At 38.6% G+C, this 18,319-nt stretch overlaps 1 protein-coding gene across 2 annotated transcripts in view; it reads left to right on the plus strand.

Annotated features, from left to right (window-relative positions):
* Positions 1 to 18,319, plus strand: part of LOC150095906 (uncharacterized) — a 271,111-nt gene that overhangs the window by 128,973 nt on the left and 123,819 nt on the right. The window lies entirely within an intron of this gene.

The raw sequence follows: 18,319 nt of genomic DNA on the forward strand, positions 1-18,319 counted from the left end.
ATGTGCTGTAACTTAAATATCAGCTTATCATGTGGCACCCTGTCAAATGCCTTTACAAAATCCAAAAAAATGGCAGTGTATACCTTTCTCTCATCAACTGCTCTTGTCACTTTATTATAAAAGGCAATCATGTTACTTAAGCAAGAGCACTCCTTAACAAATCCATGTTGATTCTCACAGATAACATTATCCTCATCTGCCCAATGCTGCATATAGTCCCTCACTAATTTCTCCTAGACCTTAATGACTACTGATGACACACAAACTGGCCTATAATTAGACACTTCCAGTCTGCTACCATCCTTATGCAATGGCACTATCTTACCTTTCTTCAATTCCTTAGGTACCTTTCCCATAGTCAGACTTTCATTGAAAAGCCAGGTCAGCGGAGCTGTCAGTTCTTTATCACATTCTCTCAAAACCCGTGGTGAAATACCATCCAGTCCCACAGCTTTACTGACATCCAGAGTACTCAGTATTTGGAACACTCTCTCTCCTCTTGCACCTCTAAACCTTGAGCCTGTCCTATCCCTCTAGTATTAAAACCTTCTTCTCCAGGATGAAATACTCCAATAAAGTGCTCATTGAACAACTCCACTAGGTCCTCCGCAAGTCAATCTGTTCCCATTTTTATCCCTCAATGTCATTCTTCCACAATCATTTCTCTTCCTACTGGCCACATAGCTAAAAATTCCCTAGAAATTTCTTTGGATTTCAGTGCCAATCTGTTCTCATATTCCAGGTTTGCCTTCCTCACCATATTAGTCACTCTCCTAGCCTGATTTTTATATTCTTCATGCATCTGTCCTCCATTCCTATCCTTATATCTCTTCCGTGATCTCTTTTTCACCTGCAGTTCCTGTTTGATATAGTCTGTCATCCCCTCCACACTAAATTATCTCCACTTCTTCACTTGTGGAATACAGCTTGCCATTGCTGCTAAGAAATATTCCTTCACCATTTCCCAAGCACCAATGATATCCTGGCCTTTCAATTCCGCCCTCCAAGGAACTGCCCCAAGTTGACATCCAAGATTACTATAATCACCTGCCTTATAATTCCACATACGTTCTCCTCTCTCTGACACTACTGCATGTCCACCCATCTTCCATGTCAAAATCCACAGCTGAAGGGTCACTCCCCCCCCTTCAGCTGTGGGGAGAGATGCCATCACACCATCAGCACTTCTGATGCCATGACCAAATCCAAAACTCTTGGACCTCTATTACGTTTCCTAAGACATTTGTCACTCAAGAATTCTAGAAATTCTATTCCCTTATTACTATAATTATAGCAGGTTATACTGCTATAGTTAAAATCTTCCATAACAATCATTCTTCTTGCACTTGCCGAGCTGACCTGCATAAACATCTCCTGGTCCCCATCATCTGTGCTCCTTGGCTTATAGCAACACCCCACTAAATATCCTGTCTTGCTCACCTCTACCTCACACCATATGCTTTCAAAACTGTTAGTGTCAAGGCCTTCCAAAGCCTCCACTCATATAGGACATAAGTCATTACTTATCATAAGCAGTACTACACCACCATGTTTTCCCCTCCTATCCTACCAAAAAATGCTGTTCCCTACTACTTCTATTCCTTTTACTATATCATCTTCTGTCAACCACATCTCAGTGATCCCAATAATCTTTGGCCAGGCTGACGCTATCAGCGCCACCAATTCATCTCCTTTATTCCTGATACTCCTGGCATTAGTATAAAGCATAAAAATGTCACTGCTTCTATACTTACCATTATCCTTATTTTTTTAATTTTATTAAACTTTATAATACCATATTCTAGTCTCATTCAAAGTACTCTCCATGTGTGTCAATGCACTTGTCCCAATGTTTTTTTTTCACTGCTGAAAATAGTTCTGGAACTGTTCAGCTGGAATACTGTTTATGGCCTCCAGCTACTTTTCTTTCACTTTGTCCACATGGTATAAAAAAAAAAGTGGAGTAAGATTGGACAAGTAAGAAGAGTGGGGAACAACTGCCATATTGTTTTTCATCAAGAGCTGTTGGACAGACAGTTCTTGTATTACAAATTGTCTCTTCAGATACTTGTTAAATGGTCTTTCAATGATCTTCATTGATTTCCTGCAAATATTTTCAATGTTTTCACCATTTCTGCTTGTTGAAGGTCAGCCAGGTTGTTGTTGTTCTTCAACTGACATGTGGACTGGGGCATTGTCGGTGCAGCAACCAATCTCCGCTATTCCAAATTTCTGGCCATATTTGTTGCACACTGTCACAAAAAGAAAAATGTTTGGTTCACTGTCTGTCCAGGAGGAACAAATTTCAAACTTGATGTGCCTTCTTGGGTCTCAGTGAATTTGCAATTTTCATTGGCTTGATGCTTGTTTTGTTTCTGGATCATAACTGTAGCACCAAGACTCATACCCAGTCACAGTCACAACTTTTGAAAGAAAGTTCTGGTCATTAAGAACTTGCTTCCACAAATCGCAGCAAACATTCATACAGTTTTTTTTTTATCCTTTGTGAGCAAATGAGGCACAAATTTAGCAGACATGTTTCATTTGCAAATCTTAAAATTTGCCTGCACAAACTGCATTACAAATTGTCTCTTCAGAAACTTACCCAATGGTCTTTCAATGATCTTCATTGATTTCCTGGCAAACGTTTTCAATGTTTTCATCATTTCTGCTTGTTGAAGGTTGGCCAGACTGTTGGTCTTCAACTGACATGTTCCCATTTTTGAAATGAGAAAACCACTTGTATACCTGCGTTTTACATAAAATGTCATCCTTAAAGGCTTGTTGAAGTGTAGCAATAGTTTCAGCTGAGTTTTACCAAAAAGAAATCAGAAATTCACGCACACTCTGTTCCTTGTGGTTAGCCATCACAAAATCGCCAAACTTGCTTGTAAGCACTAAAAAAAAGCAGCCAGAACAATTAAAGTTCACACAGCATGACGCCACTTGCCGGACTTGCACGGAAAACTGCACACCATGATGCTAGTGGTCATCTGTAACTAGAAAATGCATGCATTCCAAGTTCAGATTCTGGTGATTCGTATTTCATACTCAAAATAACAGTATATCATTCAGTCATTCATTCATTAATAACAAATGAATGGGATAAGGCGTGGAGCTCTTATCCCCCTCCTTATTATGATGTGTGTGTGGGAGAAATTACAAACTAGGCCCCGAGCTCTCTTCTCAGTTAATTATGTCTCCAATATGCTCTTTTTGTGCAATTTCCAAACTTATAGATTTTTACCCTATGTAAGAAAGGCCACAATTGCATGGACATTTATTGTTATTATTATTATTAACATTTGACCTCCATGGAGTCAAAGACTCATTGTGGGAGGTATTCACTATTGCATACAATGTTCATCCAACCGTGTCTTAAACTGATTCAATGTGTCCACATCCACAACACACTAAGGCAATGCATTCCCCTCATCAACCACCCTCCATGCAAAGAACCTGCTTCTCACTCCTTTGTTCACACCCTCCTTATACAGTTTCCAGCAATGGCCTCTTGTTCTACTCTCCTCTCCCGTTCTATGAAAAATCTCTTCCATGTCTACTTGATAACAGCCCTGACCAGCTTATAGGTCTCAATCATATCCCCCCCCCCCTTCCTCCTATTCACTAGGCTCTGCAACTTACATTCTCTCAATCTGTTCTCATACTTCACATTCCAAAGACCACTGATTATTATTATTATTTATTATTATTATTATTGTTCCGGGAAACTCCAAGGAGTCGACAGACTCATCGAGGGAGGCCCTAACATCATGTCAAGAACAACTATTCAACATTCACACAGTATCTATCATACCTTGCCTTGAACTCATTCACGGTCGTAGCACCCACAACAGACTCTGGAAGCTTATTCCACTCATTTACCACTCTCCAAGTAAAGAACTTAGCTCTAACACCCTTGTCAACCACGCTCTTGCCCAGCTTCCATGCATGGCCCCTAGTCCTCCCACCACCAGTCATATTTTCAAAAATATCTTCTGGATCAATCTTATAAAAACCCTTCAGTAATTTGAATGTCTCAATCATATCACCCCTCCTTCGCCTATCGTCCAATTTCTGCAACCCACAAATCTTCAACCTATTCTCATAAGGATCATTCCACAGACCTGCTATCATCTTGGTCACTCGTCTCTGGACCCTCTCCACTTCCTCCCCATCACGAAGAAACCCTGGTGCCCATAGCTGGGCACAGAAGTCCAGATGGGGTCTTATCAAGGCTCGATACAGAGGAACAACAACTTGTTCGTCTCTGCATGTTAAAGTATTTTTCAGAAGCCAAGTGATTTGGTGAGCTGTTTTAGTTACTTTTGCAATGTGAACTTCAACTCCCTATCCACCAACACTCCCAAATCCCTGGCCTCATCAATCTCTTGGAGTATGGTTCCACCAATGCGATATACTGCTGCTATTCTTTTCACCCCAAAGTGCATAACCTTACACTTTACCACATTAAATTGACATCCATTTTTCCTAGCCCAGTCCTCCAAACTATCCAAATCATCCTGTAAAATTTTGACATCCTGTGCACTCACAATTGCTCTACCCAACTTTGCATCATCAGCAAACAAGTGAACACTTCCTCTCAGATCCTTTCCAATATCATTGATGAACAAATTGAAAAGCAGTGGTCCAAGAACAGAGCCCTGTGGCACTCCACTAGTCACAAGACGTCTTTTAGACTCCACTCCTGAATAAACCACTCTTTGATATCTCTCCTTCAACCACCCTCTTATCCATCTCACCAACCCTATATCTATACCCATCTGCTCCAGTTTACTGATTAGGGTTCCATGTGGTATCCTATCAAAGGCCTTGGCAAGGTCCAGTAGTATCACTGTAAACCCATTACCCTTATCCAGTTCAGCCGTCACTGTGTTATAAAAAGTGAGCAAGTTACTGAGGCATGATCTACCCTTCACAAAACCATGTTGTCCCCCATACAATATCCCATTTTCATCTATCCAATCCTGTATTCTTTTCTTGACTAATTTCTCTAAGACCTTGACAATGATTCCTGATATGCTAATCGGTCGGTAATTTACAACAGCAGTCTTGGAACCACCTTTATGCAGTGGAACTATTTTCCCCTCTTTCCACCCGCTCGGGACTAACCCAGACCCAAGACTCAAATTAAACAAAATGGTCAAGGGTACTGACAATTCTTTAGCTGCTTCTCGTACAACACGAGCTGGTATACCATCCAATCCCACAGATGTATTGACATTGAGGTTATGCAATAGACTACTCACCTCCACTTCATTAACCACAATTCCCGTATAATCTACTGGTTTATTCGTTTCTGCAATGTCACCACCTGGATGATATACTTTTGCAAAGTGCTCACTCAGTAACTCAACTATCTCAACTGATTCAGTTACCTCCCTACCATCGGCATTCTTTAAAATCAATCTGCCATGTACATTTTTCCTTTTACTTGCTACATATATAAAAAACTGTTTAGGATTCTCTTTAGCCTGCATGGACAATGTTCTTTCGTAATCCTTTTTTTTGCTTTTCTTACCACACTCGTCACCCTTCTGGCCTGCGCTTTATACCGTTCATGTGCCAAATTCCCTCCATAGTTGTTTCTTTTTTTGCAACTCAAGCTTAATGGTGTTATTCATCCATTTAACCCCTACTTGATTTATTATTCGGACTCTAGGTATACAGTGAGCCATTGCTTCATGCAAGCACTTCTTAACTACCTCCCATGCACTATCAACTTCTAGTGCTTGCAGTTGTACATGCCATGGCACTGAACCAATCAAACTCCTAAGCTTGTCATACTTTCCAGCCCGATAATTCCACATGTACCCTGATTACCTCTGTGAATCTCCAGGATGTTTGTAGAAAGGATTGTGATTTTTAGGTGAGTGCAATAAATCTTATATAGTCAAAATGGGCTTGATCTTAAATAGGGCAGACATCTAGAAGTTTGTAATTTAGACAGAAAGAGCATAGTTGAGTTAGATAAGGGAAATGGTTATGCTATAGCAGTGCTAGATTTGGCAAAAAGCATCTGAAAAGATACTGCTGCCTGGAATTCTATTATATAAATTTTAGCAAATAAGAGAGATGCTGATGAACAGTTATCAGAAAGGGATACAGATATGGTATAATCTTTAAAGGCACCTGTGGCATAACTATAAAACAATAAAATTACACGATAACCACAGTAATAAAATTTAATGAGTACAAATATTTCGTATTGAAAATAATAGTATATCATTAGTGTATAGAGACAACAAGCAAATCAAGGAACCAGGAATACAAGGTACATACAACAATCAGTTTACTAATTAAAAGTGGTTGCTGTGCACTTGAAATTAATATTAATAAATACTATTAAAACTATTTTTGATGGTTATATAAAATGAGAATCTTCCAAATTATTAGGAGAGGGAGACAGTCTTTATGATTCAGGTTAGACCTTTCCAAAGAAAGTTTTGAAGCCCTTTTGCATCAGACAAACCTGAATCATAATGTAAATTAAAAATGCCAAGAAATTATATTCTTGATTAATCCTTTATCGCAAGGATTAATCAATTATCATAAGCATAAACAAATGAAGTTTGCATGTGAAGTTTCTTCATGACTAGGCTAGCTGTATATAGAACCTAATGACTTCATTTCAGATTAATTGCCTTAGTATGGGAAAGGCCACTTTATTTATTTGTATGAGGTTCCCCCCCCCCCACCCTGGTCTTCATCCATCCTGTAGGACTGGTTGAGCCTTCCTAATGAGGGATTAAGTATGTATTTATGACTGTAAATCTATGTGTGTGTGTGTGTGTGTGTGTGTGTGTTCGCAGGGTGGTTTGCCTGTTCTGAGAGACGAAAAACCCGAGTTTCTGGGTGAAAAAACCCTCTACCTCCTTATGAGACTGGCTAACTGACCTTTACTCAAAAGAGACCAGTAAAGGTACCTCACATCATGGATGGGAATCGAACTCAGGTCTTTCCGACCAAAGGGCTTCATCTATACCAACTGAGCTACGAAGGCTCTGGAAGCCACTGCCCTGATCTTTGTATAAGTAAGGGGTTTCCTCCAAACACTAGGTGATCATTCAGATCACTGTTGCACTCTATTAATCTCAGCTATGGTTCTGCTAGACAAAACGTCCAGACGCATTCTGGCTTCAACCTTTACTCAGGTCTCATCAGTGGGAGCCAGACCCTGAAGAGATATCAGGGTTGAAGTAATGCAGAAATTATATATTTTCCATTTACAAGTAGTGAAAAGATATCACATCATATAATAAAACACACTGGATTTGAGTAAGTTGCAGAAAGTTGAGTAAGTTCTTCCATTGTTATAAATTAATATAATTTATAATATAATATAATAAATTATCATCATCATCATCAAATTCCTGACATGTACCCTCAAGGGGTGTACAGGATATGATAGTACTACATGAAAAATTTACATCATTACTAACTTCGTATCTACAATTTTCCTCCAAATCAGTCTGTTTCTTGTCAAGACTCCAATATTATCATTATCAGATCTTATATTTCTATCGTCTAAGGCACATTGTACCATATCAATCCACCTATATCTTGGTCTTCCTCTGGGTCGTTTTCCTGACAATCTGGCAGAGAACACTTGTTTTGCTAATCTTTCCTCACCCATTCTGTTTAGTGACCTTACCATCTGAGATTAGCTCTGCTAACACATTCCTGGATGCCGACAATGTCGAGTTCTTTCCTAATATCCTCGTTTTTAATATGATATTGCCATTGATGCCATCTGTTCACACCTATAATCTTTCTCAGGACTCTCATATCTGCGGTCTCTAGTCTTTGGTCAAGTGTTTTACTTCTGACCCAGCTCTCAGATTCATAAGTTAAAACTGGCTTGAACACTGTCTTGTATACAGCTAATTTAGTGTTTCGACTAATTTCTCTCTTATTCCATATGAATTTATTCAATTGATTTCCTACCATACCAGCTTTGTTGATTCTGTTGTCTATTTCCATATTTAATTTACCGTCTTCACTAAAAATCGTGCCTAAGTAGCTGAAATGTTTTACTTGTTCCACAGGTTCCCCGTTCACAACACAGTTGACATTTTCAACAATTTTACCTATTTTCATTGTCTTTGTCTTTTTAATGCTGACCTTCATACCACTTCATACCATATAATGAATTATAATATAATAAATTAAGTTTTTAATTAGTAAACCAATTGTTGCATATATCTTGTATTCCTTGTTCTTTAATTTGCTTGTTGTTTCTGCACACCGATGTTGTTATTATCATCAGACCCCCATGAAATCGAGACTCATCAAGGGAGATCGCACATGCTCTCCTCTCTCTCTCTCTCTCTCTCTCTCTTTCTCACACACACACACACACACACACACACACAACCTCACTATACCTTGACTTAATGCATTCAATGTCTCTGTTCTCATCACAGTTTCAGACAGTGCATTCCAATTACCCTCCACTTCCCATGCAAAAAAAAGTCTACTTCTCACCGCCTTGCTCTGTCCCTCTTTCTTTAAAGGTACCCATGGCATAACTGTAAAAATAACATGATAACCACAGTAATTGACTTTAATGAAATAAAGGTACAAATATTTCACACTGAAATTAACAGTACATCATCAGTATAGAACAAACAGTTGAAAGGAATGGAATACAAAGTACAGAACAGTCGGTGGATTATCAATTAAAATTGTTGCCACATGCTAGAAAATTAATATTAACAAAATATTATTAAATAATTCTTAAAAACTATTTCTTTGATGGTTACATAGGATAAGAATCTCCCAAACTGGGAAAGAGAGACAATCATTTTGATTCAAATTTGGCTGATGTAAAAGGGCGGGCTTCACAACTTTCTTTGAAAAGGTGTTCATATTTAAACTTGCATCTGTGGAGAAGACAACAAGCTTTATCTCATTGGATATTGTGTTTAGTGTCAATACTATGTTGTGCAAGACCAGTCTTTTGAGGTTTCATGTATTCAATATAATAGTGATGTTCCTTCATTCTTTTTTCCACAGAATAGCCTTGAACTTTGTCCAAAGTATGTTAAATTACATTCACATGGTATGTGGTAAATGCCAGCTAATGATAGAGTTTCTTTACCAATATTCCATTAGCTGACGTGAACTTACTATATGATGATTACCCTCCGGATATTGCCAAAATTTTTGAATTTGTTATATATTCAGGATATTTCAGCTGGAAAACAAGATCTACAGACAAGGTGAAGGTACTGCTATGGGTAGCCCTCTGTCTCCACCTTTGACAAACTATTTTTTGAACCATCTGGAAGACACCTTGTTCTCATCCATTCATTCCCAACCCTCTATTTGGTTTCGTTATGTTGATGATGTCTTTACTATTTGGCTGCATACTGAACAGGAACTTACTTCATTCCTACAAGAGATCACTAGCCTTCACCCACTCATTCAGTTCACCATGGAAAAAGAAAAGGATGGTAGTTTACCATTCTTGGACATCCTCCTTACACTCACATCCTCTGGTACTTTATCAACCAGTGCTATCGAAAACCTACCTTTCCTGGCAGATACATTCATCAAAAGTTTGCTCTCAAAACTCATACCTCTCAAAAAATTTGGTGTTATCAAGTCTTTAATTAATAGAGCACATAAAGTGTGCTTTTCTCCCTCAAACTTACAACAGGAACTTTTCACTATAAAAAAGTTAATAGAATTTAATGGTTACAACCCTAATCAAATCCAGCAGATAATTGACTCTTATGTTCCAACACATCAGGTTTCTTCAACAGCCCACAGGGTTCCAATCCCTTACATTTCAGGCATCTCAGAACCTATTAGCAGAATTTTGAAGAAGTATCATCTCAGTCCCACATATTTTCATATCAACAAAATTTCTCACTTGTTGCCATCTACAAAAGACAAACTGGCACCTCTATCATTAGCTGGCATTTACCAGATATTGGAAGTTTATTTTTCACTTGGTTAGACTATAATAAATTTAGTTTAATCCTTTATCGTAGTGTAAGCAAACAAAGTTTGCAACTGAAAATATCTTCAGGACTGGGGCAGGGTAGTGCAACACCAGGCAACTCTGAGCAAAGGTGGACCAAGCTCTCATCACTCCTTGTCTCAGTATCTCCCATAATGCAAAGCACATCTCCTTGCTAACATGTATACTGCTATGCTGAGTAAATCAATAATAAGGTGGTACACTTGTTGGCAACTCTTATAGGTAAATATGATTAATTATTGCTTCTGCATTAGTATCTCCACGTTTGGGTCTGCCTCCCACTAACGAGACCTCAATAAAGGTTGAAACCGGTCTGCGTTGTGGCCCTTCCCTTAATGCATAGCAGTATACATGTCAACAAGGAGATGTGCTTTGCATTATGGGAGATACTGAGACAAGGAGTGATGAGAGCTTGGTCCACCTTTGCTCGGAGTTGCCTGGTGTTGCACTACCTTACCCCAGTCCTGAAGATATTTTCAGTTGCAAACTTTGTTTGCTTACACTTGGATAAAGGATTAATCTAAATTTATTATAGTCTAACCAAGTGAAAAATAAACTTCCAACATCTTTCTCTAAATCCAGAGTAATTCAATAATAAGGTGGTACACCTGTTGGCAACTCCTATAGGTAAATATGACCCTTCCTATTGCTTCTGCCTTTGTATCTCCACGTTTGGGTCTGCCTCTCACTGACAAGACCTCAGTAAAGGTTGAAACCTGTCTGGGTAGTGGCCCTTCCCTTAATGCATAGCAGTATACATGTCAGCAAGGAGATGTGCTTTGCATTATGGGAGATACTGAGACAAGGAGTGATGAGAACTTGGTCCACCTTTGCTCAGAGTTGCCTGGTGCTGCACTACCTTACCCCAGTCATGAAGATATTTTCAGTTGCAAACTTTGTTTGCTTACACTTGGATAAAGGATTAAACTACATTTATTATATTTTACCAGATATTGTGCAAATGTAATTTAACATACTTTGGATAAACAGGCTGTTCTGTGGAAAAAAAGAATGAAGGACATAATATTGACACTAAGCACAACATAATATTGACACTAAGCACAATATCCAGTGAGATAAAGTTTTTCTTCTCCACAGATGCAAGTTTAAATATGAACACCTTTTCAAAGAAAGTTTCGAAGCCCTTTTACAGTGGCCAAATTTGAATCAAAATGATTGTCTCTCTCCGAAACGTTTGGGAGATTCTTATCCTATGTAACCATCAAAGAAATAGTTTTTAAGAATTATTTAATAATATTTTGTTAATATTAATTTTCTAGCATGCAGCAACAATTTTAATTGGTAATTTACCGACTGTTCTGTACTTTGTATTCCATTCCTTTTAACTGTTTGTTCTACACTGATGATGTACTGTTAATTTCAGTATGAAATATTTGTACCTTTATTTCATTAAAGTCAATTGCTGTGGTTATCATGTGAAGTTATTTTTTCTCCCCCTCTTTATACAGTTATTGCCTCTTGTTTTCCTCCTGTCTCCAGACATTCTATGAAAATTCTAATTTGCATTAATCTGGTAATTATCCCTTACCAGCTTATCATGTCTCAATCATGTCCCCCCCCCTCCTTCTATACACTAAGCTCTGCAGTTTGCATTCTCTCAATCTCTCCTCCTACTCCACATTCCAGATACCAACTTAGTCAATCATCTCTGAATCCTCTCCAATAACTCATTATTTTCAAAACCAGACAACTGTATATCTGCACAGTACGATGGTAGTCTCAAAAGTTCATAGCCCAACTATGAAAAAATGAATTTATAAATTCAAAAGTATTTTTATTTTTCAACATAATCTCCCTTAAGAATAATACATTTATTTGAGCGATGCTCCAGAGCCATTATCCCATCCTTGTAGTGGTTCTCAGTAAGATGTGCAAAATATCCCTCTACATCTGCAATCACCTCTTGATTCGAAGAAAAATGCTGACCAGCGAGGAATAGTTTTAGTTTTGGGAAGAGATAAAAGTCAGAGGGTGCCAAATCTGGCAAATAGGGTGGATGTTCCAATAATTCATAGTGCAGATCCCTTAATTTTCCCATTGCCAAAACACTTTTGTGGTCAGGTTCATTGTCCTGATGAAAGATGATTTTTTTCTTCTGCAAACTGGGTCTTTTCTCACGAATTTTTTCGTCTAGTCTGGTTAAAAGATCAGAATAATATTCCCCAGTTATTGTTTTACCATTTTCAAGATAATTAATAAACAAAATGAGTTTAGCATCTCAAAATACTGATGCAATGACCTTTCCTGCTAATGGAATTGACTTTGTCTTCTTTGTTCTTTGGCGCTGAACAACCGCCTTCTGTCCACTGTTTTGACTGCTGTTTGAATTATGGTGTGTAATGGTGAATCTAAGCTTCATCCATTCATAATATTCATTATAGTAAGAAATCAATGCACAAAATCTGTTTTATTCTTGATAAAACGCTCCAAGCACTGTTCAGAGATTTTTGTGCGAGTGCGTTTTTGATCTGCTGTGAGCAAGCACAGCACCCATCTTGCACAAAGCTTTTCATTTGCAATTCTTCATGCAAAATATATCCTACATGTTCTTTTGAAATGCCTATAGTCTCAGCAATTTCACACACTTTAACTTGCCAGTCATCCAATACCATATCGTGCACTTGATCAATGATTTCTGGTGTTATTACACTTTTTGGACGTCCTTCACATGGATCATCTTGAAGGCTGGTACAGCCATGGTTAAACTTGGCAGCCCATTTATTAAAATGTCGAAAACGAAGGAGAAATGTGCCCATAAACTTTTATGAACTTCGAATGAATTTCTTTTGGCGTTAAACCTTCTTTTACAAAGAATTTTTATAACTGCACGATACTCAATTTTATCCATTTCAAGGGATACAGACAACACTTTTGCTTCAGACAGCTGTATAAAACAAACTACTTAACAGAATGACTTGCAATTTCACTTGGATGTTTATAACACATGTACCAACTTAGAAAAAAAAAATTTGCCAATTGTGTTGCAATCTATGGTCGAGACCGAGAACTTTTCAGACACCACCCTCGTATATAGTCTGATTGAGGCTATGCACAACAGAATCATAACATTGTTACTTCTGCATGTAATTTTTCTCCACGTCATTGCCATAATCCGCTGTGTTCTCCTCAAAATTTTTACAAAATGTCCATGAAATATCAAGTGGCTGCATCATCTCAGATCTTTCATTTCTTCCATTTCCTCTAAGATATCCCCATCATCCTTTACTCTGCATCCCATCTTTGCTTCTCAAATTTTAAAACCTTATACTTTGCTATATTAATCTGACAGCCCCCCCCTCCCTCCACACTTGCACATGCAGTCTATTCAAGTCTTGTCTTCTTGTGAAGCTTCATCTGCACTACTTCTCATAACTCTCCCCAACTTTGCATCATCAACCAACTGGATATCACATTTAAGTCCTTTCCACTGTCATTTATATATTAATTAAACAGCAGTGGCTTCAAAACAGATGCCTTGAGAACACCACTAGTGACTTTCCTCTTCTGGGATATCGCTTCCCTGTACACAACTTGATACCTACCAAACATCCAATCTCCAATCCAACATAATAATCTACAGTCCCATCTGTTCCAATTTAATTACTAATTTGTCATGTGGCAATCCATGAAAGGCCTTTGCAAAATCTAAATATTCCACTGCATATGATTTCTGTCATGAATACGCTGGATAAGGAGGACTCATATGAGTCCTCCTTATCCAACGTATTCATCACCTTGTTATAATAAGTAAGCAGATTGCTAAAACACAATCTTCCTTAGTAAACCCATGCTGTCCATCAAAGAGAATTCTGTTATTTCCAGTATGAAATATTTCATTGAAGTTTGTTACTGTAGATTACCATGTAATTTACCAACAGCTTATACTGGAATTGTGATGAATGAAGTAGAGGTAACTAGTCTATTACAGAACCTCAATGTCAATACATCTGTGGGATTGGATGGTATACCAGCTCGTGTCGTACATGAAGCGGCTAAAGAATTGTCAGTGCCCTTGACCATAATTGCCAATGACTTTATGCGTGGGTTATGCATGGAGAGTGGTGTGGAATTTGTGGATGTGTGGAATGAGTTCGATGGGCGAAAGGACTTATATAAGATGGATGGGTTACATTTGAATGGAGTTGGTGTACGGAGACTTGAGAAGTGTTGATGAATGATGTGGAAGTGGATGTACAGACTCAGGGAAACTAGATTTATTAAGGGGGGGGGGGAGTAGATATGCAGACTTTAGGGAGGCAGTTGAGTGTATGAATGAGTATATTATGCCTGAGCGAGTACGAAGGACAGCAAATCAGGATGGGATAGTTAGTATAAGGCATCAAAGTAGGGATGGGACAAATGAGCTTCTGCAATTAATGTACACTAATGCCAGGAGTATTAGGAACAAGAAGGAAGAGTTTTTGGCCATGGTTGGCACTTCCAGGCCGCAGGTTGTTGGTATTAGTGAAACATGGCTGACAGAAGATGATAAAGCTAGTGGGATTGTTATAATGTTGGAGGTTTAATGGATTTTTTACAACACTCAGAAAGGATTAAAAAGAATTTAATACTTCCTATATTTCGTCCTAGTCACTAGGACATCTTCGGGGATTACAAAAACAATTAATGTAACATATACACAAATAACAAACAATACTAAGCCCAACCACGTGGGTGACACTAAAGTCCTATCTAGGTGGAGCGCCCTCTAAGGACGGTTGTAGGTGGCCTGGAATATAAAGTAGGATCTCTGGTGATGAGTGTTTCCCAAATTTTCGGAAGCTCAATGCAACCATATTTATTCAGATTTGGTTCATTTCTAAGAGCTGCTGCTGCTGCTTCTTCTAAGAATAGTCTCTCTTTCTTGAATTTGCTGTGATGGAGCATGGTAGTTTGCTTCCATGATACTCTGTGGGTGGTGTCCAAGACATGGTCAGCCAAGCCTGAATGACCGTAGTTGTGTTTACAGATGTAAGACTTGTGTTCCTCTAGGCGGATGGATGCTGATCTGCTGTCTGTTGGACAGACCAAATCTTAATAAATACGGTTGCATTAAGCTTCCGAAAATTTGGGAAACACTCATCACCAGAGATCCTACTTTATATTCCAGGCCACCTACAACCGCCCTTAGAGGGCGCTCCACCTAGATAGGACTTTAGTGTCACCCATGTGGTTGGGCTTAGTATTGTATGATATTTGTGTTATGTTACATTAGTTATTTTTGTAATCCCCGTAGATGTCCTAGTGACTAGGACGAAATATAGGAAGTATTAAATTCTTTTTAATCCTTTCTGAGTGTTGTAAAAAATCCATTAAACCTCCAACATTATGTCTTCACAGCACTTAAGCCTCTATACACGAATTCTAGTGGGATTGAATGCGACGGGTATAGCGTGTTCAGGAGTGACAGGGTGAATAAAAAGGGGGGAGGAGTGTTATTGATGATAGCTGATGAGCTGCAGCCAAGGAGTATAGAAGTTGAACTGCAGGATAGAGAAAAGAGCACATTTGAGGCTGTTTGGTGTGAGATAGAATCTAGCAGAACAAAATATACAATTGGGTGCTGCTATAGACCAGGTGATGGAATAGATGGTGGGGATAGTATGCATAGGCAAATAGAAGAAATGAGTGGGAGGGTAATTATTATGGGTGATTTCAATTATGGTAACATTGGCTGGAAAGAGGAGAGGGCACATGGGAGGAAGGAATTGGATTTTATTTGGTTATTAAGGGACAACTATCTGTGACAGCATGTAGTGGAAAATACCAGGGGGCAGAGAATGCTGGACCTTGTAATTGCAACTGAGAATGTGGCTGTAACGAACATGACCATGTTGCCACCAATTGGTGAGAGTGACCATAAAGTCATGACTTGGGAAGTGGCTAAAAGAGTGGAATTTACAATTAAGACAGGGTACATGTCGAATTACCGGGCTGGTAAGTATGACAAGCTTAAGTGTGTGCTTAGCTCAGTGCCATGGCATGTAAAACTGCAAGGGCTGGATGTTGATAGCGCATGGGAGGTGGTTAAGAACTGTTTGCAGGAGGCATTGGTTGACTGTATACCAAGAGTCCGAATAATAAATCAAGTAGGGGATAGGGGTTAAATGGATGAATAACACTATTAAGCTTGAGCTGCAAAAAAAGAAACAATTGTGGAGGGAATTTAAGGAGAAAGGTGACCATCAGGCGCAGGAACAGTATAAAGCTCAGGCCAGGATGGTAACAAGGGTAGTAAGAAAAGCAAAAGCAGATTACGAAAGAAAATTGGCCATGCAGGCTAAAGAGAATCCAAAACAGTTTTTTCAATATGTTGCAAGTAAAAGGAAAAATGCTCATGGTAGAATGATCTTAAAAAATGCTGAGGGTAAGGAGGTAACCGAATCAGTCGATATTGTGGAATTACTGAGCAAGCACTTTGCAAGAGTATATCATCCAGGTGGTAACTTTGCAGGCATGGAAGAACCAACAGCTTATACTGGAATTGTGATGAATGAAGTAGAGGTAAATAGTCTATTACAGAACCTCAATGTCAATACATCTGTGGGATTGGATGGTATACCAGCTTGTGTCATATGTGAAGCGGCTAAAGAATTGTCAGTGCCCTTGACCATTTTGTTTAATTTGAGCCTCGGGTCTGGGTGAGTCCCAAGGGGGTGGAAAGAGGGGAAAATAGTTCCGCTGCACAAAGGTGGTTCCAAGGCTGCTGTTGAAAATTACCGGCCAATCAGCATAACAGGAATCATTATCAAAGTCTTAGAGAAAATAGTCAAGAGGAAAATACAAGATTGGATAGAAGAAAATGGGATACTGTATCGGGGACAGCATGGTTTTGCAAAGGGTAGATCATGCCTCAGTAACTTGCTCACGTATTATAACACAGTGACGGCTGAACTGGATAAGGGTAATGGATTTACAGCGATTCTACTGGACTTTGCTAAGGCCTTTGACAGGATACCACATGAAATTCTAATCAGTAAATTGCAGCATATGGGGATGGACATAGGGTTGGTGAGATGGATAGGAGGGTGGTTGACGGAGAGATATCAGAGAGTGGTTTACTCAGGAGTAGAGTCCACAAGACAGCCTGTGACTAGCGGTGCACCACAAGGATCTGTTCTTGGACCACTGCTGTTTAATTTGTTCATTAATGATATAGAAAAGGATCTGAGAGGAACAGTTCATTTGTTTGCGGATGATACGAAGTTGGGTAGGGCAATAGTGAATGCAGATGACGTCAAAATTTTGCAGGATGATTTGGATAGATTGGAGGTCTGGGCTAAGGAGAATGGATGTCAATTTATGTTGTTTATTATTTTAACGGTATAATAGAACACAGAAACTAAGTAAATAATTAATTTATTAACTTGATGCTGATATTTCGCTGGTATTATAACCAGCATCTTCAGAGCACAAAATCACTGTTTGTCACAATACGCGAGACTAAAACAACATGGTGTACTTCAACAAAATTGTAGCAGCAACACAAAGACTAGAGTCCTGATTTTGGCGCCCTCTATCTGAAAAAAAAAAAAAAAAAAAAAAAAAAAAAAAAAAACACGCTATCATATATTACTAGAATCCTAGAAAAGTGCTAGTTTTTTCTTAATATGACTGTCTCCCAGATCTTCGGCAAGTTAATACAGCCATATTTGTTGAGATTGAGATTTGGAGTGTGTTTTAGGGCTTCTGTCGCCTCTAAGAACAATCTCTCTGATTTATATGGGTTTCTGTGTAGTACTTTTGTGTTTTTCCAGTTGATGTTGATCCTGTGTGCAGGGTACAGGATCAACTGGAAAAACAGAAAAGTACTACACAGAAACCCATATAAATCAGAGAGATTGTTCTTAGAGGCGACAGAAGCCCTAAAACACACTCCAAATCTCAACAAATATGGCTGTATTAACTTGCCAAAGATCTGGGAGACAGTCATATTAAGAAAAAACTAGCACTTTTCTAGGACTCTAGTATGATAGCGTGGTTTTTTTTTTTTTTTTTTTTTTCAGATAGAGGGCGCCAAAATCAGGACTCTAGTCTTTGTGTTGCTGCTACAATTTTGTTGAAGTACACCATGTTGTTTTAGTCTCGCGTATTGTGACAAACAGTGTTTTTGTGCTCTGAAGATGCTGGTTATAATACCAGCGAAATATCAGCATCAAGTTAATAAATTAATTATTTACTTAGTTTCTGTGTTCTATTATACCGTTAAAATAATAAACAACATGTTCGACGAACACATAAGTCTGTCCACACGTTTAAGGATGTCAATTTAATGTGGCAAAATGT

This window comes from Typopeltis vanoorti, chromosome 19 (genome assembly GCF_054136105.1).
Source record: "Typopeltis vanoorti isolate ZY-2024b chromosome 19, IOZ_Tvanoo_1.0, whole genome shotgun sequence".
Classification (NCBI taxonomy): Eukaryota; Metazoa; Arthropoda; class Arachnida; order Uropygi; family Thelyphonidae; genus Typopeltis; species Typopeltis vanoorti.